Genomic DNA, 10,591 nt, shown 5'->3' with positions numbered 1-10,591 from the left:
GTGTATTAGTTATATTATAAAGCCTTCCTCCAGTCTTTGTCCCCTGAGTTGCCCAGTTTTATTACGGAAGAGGTTTGGGGTGATGGGATTTTCAATATCTCCCATGCATCATGTTTTATGAAAGCACTTTCCTCTAATTGTGAGAAATTGGACAGGTTTAGAAGTTTGTGCTGCTTTTGTTGATGCTCCAACACCAACACAGAATTTCATCTTTGGAAATAATAAATGAAGATGGAAACTAATGGAAATCATTACTGCAGCCCATGTGGTAGAACAAACAGCCATTATACTGTAGGAGACATTAAATCTACACCCACGCCTGGCATGGATGCTAACAAAGATAAACGGAAGAAGAAGGCTTTCATTAAATGTCTTTAAAGGAAGTTTGACATTTTGGGAGATTAGCTTTCTTGTTGAGAATTATATGGGAAGATTGATACCACTATACCACTCTCATGTTTGTATGGTAAATATATGCCTATACAGCCAGCAGCTGGTTAGCTTAGCCTAGCATAGAGACTGGAAACAGGGGGAAACAGCTAGCGTCTCCCTGTTTCCTGCCTTTATGCTAGGCTAAGCTAACCAGCTGCTGTTGGGGCTTTATATTTACTGTACAGACATGTAGGGCTGCAACTAACAATTGTATTCATTATCAATTAATCTGCCTATTATTTTCTTCAGTAATTGATTAGTTGTTTAGTCCATGAAACATCAGAAAGAAGTGAAAAACAGCCATTATGACCTCCTAGCTGTGTGATTAAACTGCTTTTTTCATCTGAGCAACAATCCAAAACCTAAACAATATTAAATTTACTATCATGTATGATAAGAACATGCAGCAAATCCTCATATATTAGAAGCTGGAACCAGCAAATATGACTGAAATGATAAATCGATTATCAAAACAAGGGCCGATTATTTTTCTGTCGATCAACTAACCGATCAATCGGCTAATTATTGCAGCTCCACAGACATGGCAGGTGGTATTGATCTTCTCATCTACCTCTTGGCAAGCAAGTGAATAAGCGTATTTCCCAAAATGTCAAACTATTTATTAAATCTGGAAGTCGCAAATATCCAGAACTGGAGTGATACAGTATGATGCATATTTCCAGATTTTTCCAAATTTTGGTATTTATTAACACTTTGCCCTCATACTGCCACAACCCCTCACTTAAAAAGTTCCAACTATACTCAAATCTCACCAGCCGAAGTACTCCAAGAACACAAACAAGCTCTCCTCTTTTCTGGCTACCTTGTAAATGTACATATTGATCAGAGACTCCTGCTTACAAAGCATCACAGAGCCTTGTGCCTCAGTAGACGTTTGCTCTGATTTATTTACTACCTAACAGCCCACCCATACTTTCCACTCTCAGGATGCCTTGTCATCCTACTCATTTGAAATTAAACAGCTAGGAACAGAGCCTTGGCTCTTTGCTATCTCTCTTTAACGTCCCTGCAGTCCATCATCCGCTCTCTTCTGGCCACGCGGCTTTGAAGTTCATAAACTGTGCAGTAAAGGATGGCTGATCTGATGGTCATTGCAGCTGAGGCAGAAAGGACCCGGTCAATAAACCCAGAGAGTGAGATGCCTTTTGCAGAATCGCCAGACTTAAAGCGGGGCCCGTAAAATCATGCATCCCAGCACATTTCACCTTTTGCTCTCGTTCTGTCACCCTGTGTTGAGTGTTTGGGTGTGGTGTGATGGGGAAGTGGCGAGGGCTCTTCAGGACTCTTAAAGGATAGCTGAACACTTATGAAAATAAGCTCCCACTGCTGAGAATATGAGCAATTATTGGCTTTTTGATTTCTTTTTGAAAGCTGGATGGTTGTTTTCCTCTGTGGCTTCACCGAGATCTCTACTGATGAACATTTTAAGCATATTTATTTTGATTTTCAACTTGTCAGACGGTCTGTTTGATCACAATTACATGCGGCATTGCGTTGTAGAAGCAAAGATTTTCTCAAGTTTGCTTAAAATGATTGCACAAAAGGGCACAATGTTTGAAGAGAACCTTAATAAAAAAAAAAAGATAAAACTCGATGTCTCCTTCTCATTTTATTCCAAAAAAACTGAAGGAAGGCTTTTTGACATTATTCCCTACTGACTCGACTCTACCGCTGTCACATGTGCCATAACTATTGCATGAATACATCATGAGAGCTTAGGAAATCAGTATTCAGAACTGTGCCACAAGCTGTTATGGGGCCGCTGTTCAGACATAATGAATGTGTTAGAAACCAGACTTCATGTAAAGTGAATGTGGGAAAAAAAAAATGAAGTTCACTTGACCTCAATATATTCCCCTCAGCTCCTGAAAATTGCTTTTGCTTTGGTCCTTCCACTTGATATCTTTTTGCCAATCACAAAGAGTCACAAAGATCCACCGAGTGTCCTCTGTGTCTGTGCACCGTCAGCGCTGCTGTCGTAGCTAAGATTGTGCTTAAGAGCATGCTGCACATGTGCCAACTCAGCAGCTGTCACCGAAAAGTGAGGAAGGCCAGAGTATGAAAAGAAATCTGTTCCTGCCTGACACTTTTCAAGTAGCTAGAAAGGCAGAACACGGCGGAGTGGCAGGGTGGTCCGCTGGGTAAACAGACTCTTGCCTCTCAAAAACAGAGGACCAGGCTCAAGTCGTTGTTTTGGAGAGTTTCCACCCTGCTGAAGTGTCCTCGAGCAAGACGCTGAATCCTCAGCAGCTGCGAGGATGCTAACAAGCTACAAGCAGCTTAATGACCGCTATTCTGCTGCGCCACACATTCTCTATCTAATACAAAGTCAGCAGCTTTGAAGTTAATTTGACTTATTCTTAGAGCTGGATATTGAACACAAATACTTTGTTGGTACAAAATGTGTCTGTCAAGACTATTAATCTGTCAAGTACTGAAATGTGTGCTGAAATGTATAATCTACCATCTTGGTAACACCTTCTATGATGCCCATGTCTACAATGCATAATAAACATATTTATAATGCATTATAATATGAAAAATAGTCTACTTTACCTGCAGGTGTATATTTTACTGTAAACGTTTGATCAACAAAAGTGACTCCTTAAAAAAATCTCGGTAAGTGATAAGTAATTATAATGTATTATAACAGTGATTATCATGCATTATTAAAATTATTATAATGTATTAAAAGTATGAGAATTATAATACACTACCTTGCAAAAAAATGTCAGCTAGTGACCAGCAATTATGACGTATTATAATACTTGACCTTATAAATTATTATAAAATGCTTTATAATGTGTTATGATTATTGTTGTAAAGCATTATGAATATTTATTTATTCCCTATAAGTATAATTACACAGTGCTATAAGCAGATTCTAATGCATTATAAGTATATTTATAATGCATTATAGACATGGGCATCACAGAAAGTGTTACCAAAAGTGTTACCATGATCAGGTCATTTCATTTCATTTAGTTATCGCACAGCTGCTTGTGTTTAATTTGAGGACATGAGTTTATTTTGTTCTATGAAAAAGTAAGCCACCGGAAAAAGTTTTTGATAGAGGCACTGACACATTAATAACGGCAGTAGTATCCAAAAAATTCAAATGATAACCAGCAACACTTTTACTTTTTGCAATATTAAAGATTCCTTTTCCATTAAAGACATATTAAATCTTAAAGGTTTGCAGTTGATGACATGTTATATTTGAGTGTCTGCTGCTGCTCACTCCCTCTACCTCAACTTCAGGCTCAACCATATTTGCCTAATTTGGATTTTCCACCACCACTGACTGAATATTGTACATCAAGACTTAAAACATCTTTAGACCTTTTCCTTTTACTCAAAATGTCTATTCAGCAGTTGGCCAGCAAGTAAATAGGTTTCGTCTAAAAGGAAGGTTGCAGTTTTTATAATGCAGCTTGCATATGAGGCATAAAAAAAATCTGTGGTATAAGGGGTGATTTCAGCACCTGTTTATTTGCTTTAAATCATAACATCCTGGAACAGAACTTGAGCATTGAAAGAATTTTGTGTCTGGACACTTCACTTCACTTTATTGTCCTTTAAAAGGAAACTTGTCTTGCAGCAGCAAATATTAATAATGCAGAAAATACAAGCGTACAGTGTCTGTACTTTTGGTTACAGTGATGTATGTTTTCCAGGCAGCATAACAATGGACGCTGCGGTGTGTAAATGCCAAAAAGGAACTAAATAAAATTCGAAAACTCATGTTAATAGGTGTTCATGTACAGTATATCAGATTTGTCAAGACTGTATTTAAATCAAGTACATGGAGAAAAGAGTACTTAATCATTCTCTGCCCTGTGTGGAAGCATATCCACCTGGTGCATTAAGAAATCAATCTTGTAATGAGTCAAAGCAGCAATAAAATAGATTTTATGGTGAAGCAGTCAATGTGAGGCTCAATGATAAGAGCTTATTGAAATGTCATATATCTGATCCAAATAACAGGCCACTGTGTGTCATTATAAGTCATTTAATACATTTGTGAAATAAGCTCAAATGTAAAATAGATTCAATTTGACTATGAGGATTTTAAAACGGAGGCAGCAGGTACTGTTCCAACAATCTATGATTGTTGACATTCTCATAAAGCACCTATGTGCTACCCTCGAGTTTGAAATCTGATACTCTGTTGTTTACAAGATAAGTGTTTTTACCTGCCAAGTCACAGCATCTGCTCCTCTTTCAAGAGCTGACTGAAGCAGCAACGAGCTTTGAAGGACGACTGTTTCATTTTCCGCCGTATAGATTGACTTTAGCGCCAGAGCTTCGGACTAAACTTCAGTTTTTTTTTAACCAATATAAGAGTTAATCAGAGATCTTTACAGAAAGCGGAGAATCAAAGGCATAGCCTCAAGATGTCTTTTGCCTTATGTCATTTTATCCATGTTACATCCTTCTTCATCATCCTCAGCATGTTTATATTCACCACCATCATCACCCCTTTTTCTCCTCATCCTCCTACTCCTCCCTCTTATCATGTTAGTTAATCACACTGTGATGTCATCAGTGTGTTTCCTCTATAATTGGCTCCAGTGGGCAGGATGCTCATCATCGCCGTCAGCTGCACGATAACCCAGAGGAGTTATGACAAGCTGTTGTGAGGTCGTGGGACAGTGTGTGACACCTGATGAGCAGCTCATCCTTCTCATGCAACATGTAACAGAAAGAGGGGGGAGGGTGGGGGGATAATGAATGATGTAACTTTAAAATTTGAATGATAAAAAAATGCAATATATTATGGAAATAATCTACGGCAATAAGCAGCTGTGGCCATGAGGGGGAGCACGTTATTCTCTGCTGCCTGCTAATGAGACACAAGACACAAGGAAAGCAGAGATGGAGGGGGAGGAGACTGTATTGATATATTAAATAAAACGCTGCATTTTATTGCAATAGAAGTGGCAGAAAGAGGGGTCTGGAGGTTTTCAAAGATACCAAAAATGCAAAGCTGTACTGTAATTTTATATACACAGATTATTGATTTATAGCATCAATGAAGAGTTGAGACAGAATATATATGACAAACAGTATAGAGTAAGATGATTTTTCCAACCTTGAAGCAACTTAAGGGGAAATAAAAAGGAGAAATGGGATGTTAAGGGGTTATGATTCGTCTGACTGAGCCCGTCTTGCCAAATTTGAACCTGTCTAGATTTGAAGTTTTATTTATTTCTCCCTCCCTTAAAGTCGCGCAGATTTTTTATCACCCAGTTATTTTTATGTTTGCATGCCAGCGACTTTTATACCCCACTATAATTCTGCTTCCTCTCTTGGCCGTGTATCATCTTGAAAATTAGATTTTTATACAACAAAGTATAAATTAAAAAAAAAACACACATTGCCAGCACTGCTAGAATAGCAGACATTCACTTCCAGATACACAATAAAGAGGACTGTGACATATCCTTTTCCTCTTGTCTGAGTGTGAGTGCAAGACACTGATTTGGGAGTCGCAGCACGGGCGGCTTTTGTGCTCCCACAATCCAACAGCACTTGCTGTCTGGCTTCTTCAAGTGGAGTGAGGGGCGACAAAGGTGGTTAGCCATTGTTGCATAGACAGGTATAGTAATTACATTCTCTTCCATTCAGTCCCTATCTCCGTACAGCACCAGCAAACCCCTCTCAAACTCCATTATACGCTTGCCAAATGGAACAAAAGCCCAACATTCAATGGTTTTGGCACTCAAAAAGAGACACTGACCCCTTCTGGGGTTACACATCAAATTGTGTCATGGTCCCGCAGGCTGCAGACTATGACTTTTAATTCATGGTCTCAGAGTGGGGTGTTGTATCAGCCGCTGGATTATCCTCGTTTTGGCACAAGGGCACTCGAGAGCCCCTCAACCTCGCTCTGATAGGGTTCAGGTCATTTTAAAATTAAACTGTTTGTATTTTGGTCCTGCAGCGATACATATTTGACTATTTTTTCTGGTTATTGTCTCAAAATTTCAATATTTTCCAAAGATCCTGTAGAAAAGCGAGTATTTTTGTCTATTTGAGCACATTTTTTTTATATTACGTGCCTTATTCTCTGTTTCAGAACTTTAAAACTGTAACATTTTATATTATTTTATAATTATGACATGACTGTTAGATATTTTAAAAAATGGAGTGGACACACACACACACCATATGACACATTAAAATGCAATTAAAGTTTGTCACAACTGTGAGAAATGAGAAAGTTTTGCAGTTGAAAAATGTGACTTTTTTTTTTTTTTTTTTTGCAGAAAGAAGAAAAACTTACACACAACCTCTCAGAGTAAGAATCCTCTACTCTTGATTGTCACAGCCGGCTTTTCAGATACGCTCTAAATTACGCTAAATTAAACTGTTAGGGCTCAGTAGACAATTCCTAATGAATACAAGGGCGACACACATCTCATGCACAGTTGCTTGAGAGCGCACAGATGTTATAGTGGAGCTTGAAGTAGCACACAAAGCAAGGCACTTGTCTTGTCTGATGAGAGGGCTCATTTGGAACTGCCATTAGTAGATGTATGATTTATGGCTCTGCCTGCTGCTCGTACTGAAACCACTGCTCTCACTTCAGAAACAGCAGCCCAGAATAGAGAGCTCACTGCTTCTGTCTTGTTGCTCAGATCCTGCACGGTGAGCTTTACTGGTGGATAAGGGAGAGAAAAGGGTGTCACATACCAATAAATAAGACTTGTTTTGAAAATAGATCAAATTATTGATGGAAAGTCATACAGGCTGATATTCATATCTATTAAGGATTTCTCTGCAGGTGATTATTCCATATTTTTAAGACTACTGATGTGAGAGTGTGAGCAGATGTAAACTGGAAAAATGTATTAATGTGACTTGCTGTGCTGATTAAGTTGCTCTCTGACCAACGTCAGCAATAATGACACAGCAGATGTAGGATTTAGTTTGCAGTTGATATTGGCTTCTATTATCTATTTAACCTTTATTTATCCTTGCCACCATAGGCAGAGTTACGGCCAAACAACATGAAACAGATAACACAAAATATGACTCAAAATCTCTGACTGGAAAAAAGAAAGCAATTATGAAATCATGAATTAAGTTTTTATCTTTGACCTCCTCTGTTTCCTCTGTGTTTTTTGTGATAAAGTCAGTGCATAAAACCTCCAAACAAGCTGTAAACAAGCTATTTTGTGAACAATTATGTCAAACAAACCAGTTGTCAGAGAGTATCTGCATGTTACGTTACTTGATTTTACATAATATCAATGCAAAAATATTATAAAAGCTCCACTTTTAAAGTTTGTCTTACAAGTATTTCTGCATCTATTTCAACTGAGTTCAGTGATGAGTCCAAAAATGATGTTTTAGCGTGAACACATGACCCAACACAACAGGGACACAACCCCGTCCCCAAAGAACGCCAGTGTCTGGGACCAGTAGGATTAGTTTGCAGTATAATAAAGTGCCTGTATAATTTACTAAATTAAAAAAGTGGATTTAGCGTTTAAAATATCCTCCTCTAATCCCCCTTATGCCTCCAGTTCTTCTTCTTCTGCTGTTTCCAGTTCACCAACAGATTACTCTCTTGGTTTTTGTTGTGAAATTAAGACAAATTGGAACTGTGTCCCAATACCACCAGATACAAATTACATACAGTGTGCATTGTATACCAATTGCCATGATATAGCTGTATGTATAGCTGAATGTACTGTTTTTAACCTACAGGAAATGATGTAATACAAGCACTTCGGATGCCAACTTTGGAATGAAACTGACAATTGAAGCTCACAAAATGTTTTTCCCCAAGATGTATTTTTGTTTTCCAAGGACTTTCTGGAGCTTTGTCACCACCATCCACAAGTTATTTTGATTTTTTGCAGCTGTGAGTTGCTCCTCTGCTCCCTTGGTGCATTTGGGGACAATGGTGCCAATCAACAGCCCACTAAATTTTGTCACTTTTCCAATATGAACACTCTACACACTCAAAACCTGCTTAGAATTAGTAGTGTGGAATTGGGACACAGTGAGCAGCCACAGACCCTCAGCTGTCCAATAGCTGGGGACAGCATGTTTTCCTGCTCTGCCTGTCAGCTGACCTTTAACCTGGCTGCTCACCTGTTCCTCATTTACAATCAGCTTTCCTCAGTCTGTGCTGCAGCTCTCTTATTCTGGCCTCCCTGTTCTGGTTTTGGCAGTTTCACAGTGGCTGTCTGACTACTTTTTGTCTCTGCCTGCCTGCCTCTTACTGACTGAAGGTCTGTTTTATCATATCTCACTATCTCCCAAATCAAAGGTTACAATATCGTAACCCTAGTTCTATTAACACAGGCATAGCTGTCCACTGGACTCTGTGGGTACAGTGGCCGGAGCTTGATGAATGAATGCCCTGAAGAAAGGAGAGAAGATGAGAAAAGGATGGTGGACTGCGGTAACGCTGCCTTATATACTGTGGGCTCCACATGCATTCAAGTAGGCACATCCTGATTAGCCAGCTACGAAAATTTCAGTGGGCGAACACGTGATTGTAGGAGAGTATTACGCGTAGAGTCCAGTGGAGGGAGGAGCCTGCATGACTTGTTTTTGAGCCGAAGCCGAGTCAGCCAATGTTACAAACCTCGGTTGTTACGCTTGTGCACTGCATCTAACTGCGCCACCAGGAAGCCCTGAGGCAATGCTTTCTCTATCAAAAAGCTTTATGGTAAAAACATGCCCACAGAGGGCACATAAATCTGGTCACCTGTCACTGTTGTTTCATGTTTTCTCAGTGATATTTTCACCAAAATGCCAACCAGATACTGTTTCGACCAGCTCATATACGGAAAAACAAAAATCTGAGCCATTTGCACTTTTGAAAATGACAAATTGATTCTCTTTTCTCTCTCTCTCTCTCTCTCTCGCTCTCTCTCTCTCTCTCTCTCTGTCCCTCTCACTTTCATAATTTCCTCTCCGTGTCCTCGCTAAGTAGGAAGTGGCTGCTGATGCCGATGCGTCGCTCCCTGCCTGGGTGCTCTACTGTGCCACATCTGTCCATCTGTCAAGCACACAGGCCCATCAATCAAACAGCTGAATGCAGGTGAGTGTGAGGTACAATGAACAACCATTAATCACTCTGAGACATCGACACCAGCGGGGTGCATCCGTCGGGAGGAAGTACGGTGATTGTACGTACACTTCTGAGAGAGAAACTTAGATAAGCTGGGAGGCAGATGTCTCATCTGATTGTCTTGGAATTTGTTGGGGCATTGTGTTATTAGGCCCACCATGTTTTGCTTCAATTGGTTTTTCAGAGCTGGAGAGACAATAGCTCTTGTTGGGTTAAAGGCGATGTCAAGTCTCAACAAATCTGTGCTTATCTAACTTATCTAACAAACTATGACCACTGTTTGCAGTCTGAAAACTGTAATTTCCAGTGCTGCTAGAAAAGTAGACAGATCTGCAGGAGTGGCCTAAATGAAATGTTATAAGTTGTTATATTCATGAAAATACTGATCTTCACTTCAATTTCAAAAGCAACCATAACAGCAGGGTAGTTTGTGATTAGTTTGTCCCATCGCTACAACACAATGCTAAGGTTGTGGTTACTTAATCACAAATTAGCTTCAAGAAATGAAGTATTTTTTTACAGCTTTTCTCTATGTGCTTCTTTCCTGTGAAATTCTTCTTTTCAGCCTTGAAAGATTATTCAAATGAAACAATATGACAAAAGAGAAAATCCCTTTTAGGTGGAACATCTCACAACTCATTGATATGTGTGGTTTTGATGATGGGGGATCACAAGTAGATATGGCTTCATTTTAAGGGGTCACAGGGAAAAATGGTTGGGGATCACTGGTGTAAGCTGTGTGCAAACTGAAGTTAAGTCATCATAAAGCATAAATCAAAAGCTCTTTTTGTTCTATACATTCTTGTATTAAGAGACAGAGACATAAATAAACAGTTGTCCAGGCTATGAACAATGTTTCTGACACACACTCAGCCTTAATTCAGTCAGAAATGGAGCCGACAATACAGTTTGGTCTGTTGATATGATTCAACTTTCGGGGATGCTCCCTGCTGAGAGAATTCAGCATAACAGCACGAAATCCATAGCGACATGTTAACCAACACTCCGGGAGCATTACAATAATCCTCCAGTGGGAATTAA

At 39.3% G+C, this 10,591-nt stretch overlaps 1 protein-coding gene across 5 annotated transcripts in view; it reads left to right on the top strand.

The window, feature by feature from the left end:
- Positions 1-8,599: 8,599 nt before the first annotated feature.
- Positions 8,600-10,591, top strand: part of LOC122976189 (neural cell adhesion molecule 2-like) — a 436,488-nt gene continuing 434,496 nt past the window's right edge. For 2 of the 5 annotated variants that reach the window (XM_044344509.1, XM_044344503.1), the window contains exons 1-3: positions 8,600-8,702; positions 8,776-8,916; positions 9,413-9,520. The gene's annotated coding sequence lies outside the window, so the exon portion shown is untranslated. The other 3 variants (XM_044344504.1, XM_044344505.1, XM_044344507.1) reach the window with 3 other exon arrangements.

Source organism: Thunnus albacares, chromosome 24 (genome assembly GCF_914725855.1).
Source record: "Thunnus albacares chromosome 24, fThuAlb1.1, whole genome shotgun sequence".
In the NCBI taxonomy this organism is placed as follows: Eukaryota; Metazoa; Chordata; class Actinopteri; order Scombriformes; family Scombridae; genus Thunnus; species Thunnus albacares.
This window is presented reverse-complemented; position numbering and strand designations above follow the sequence as displayed.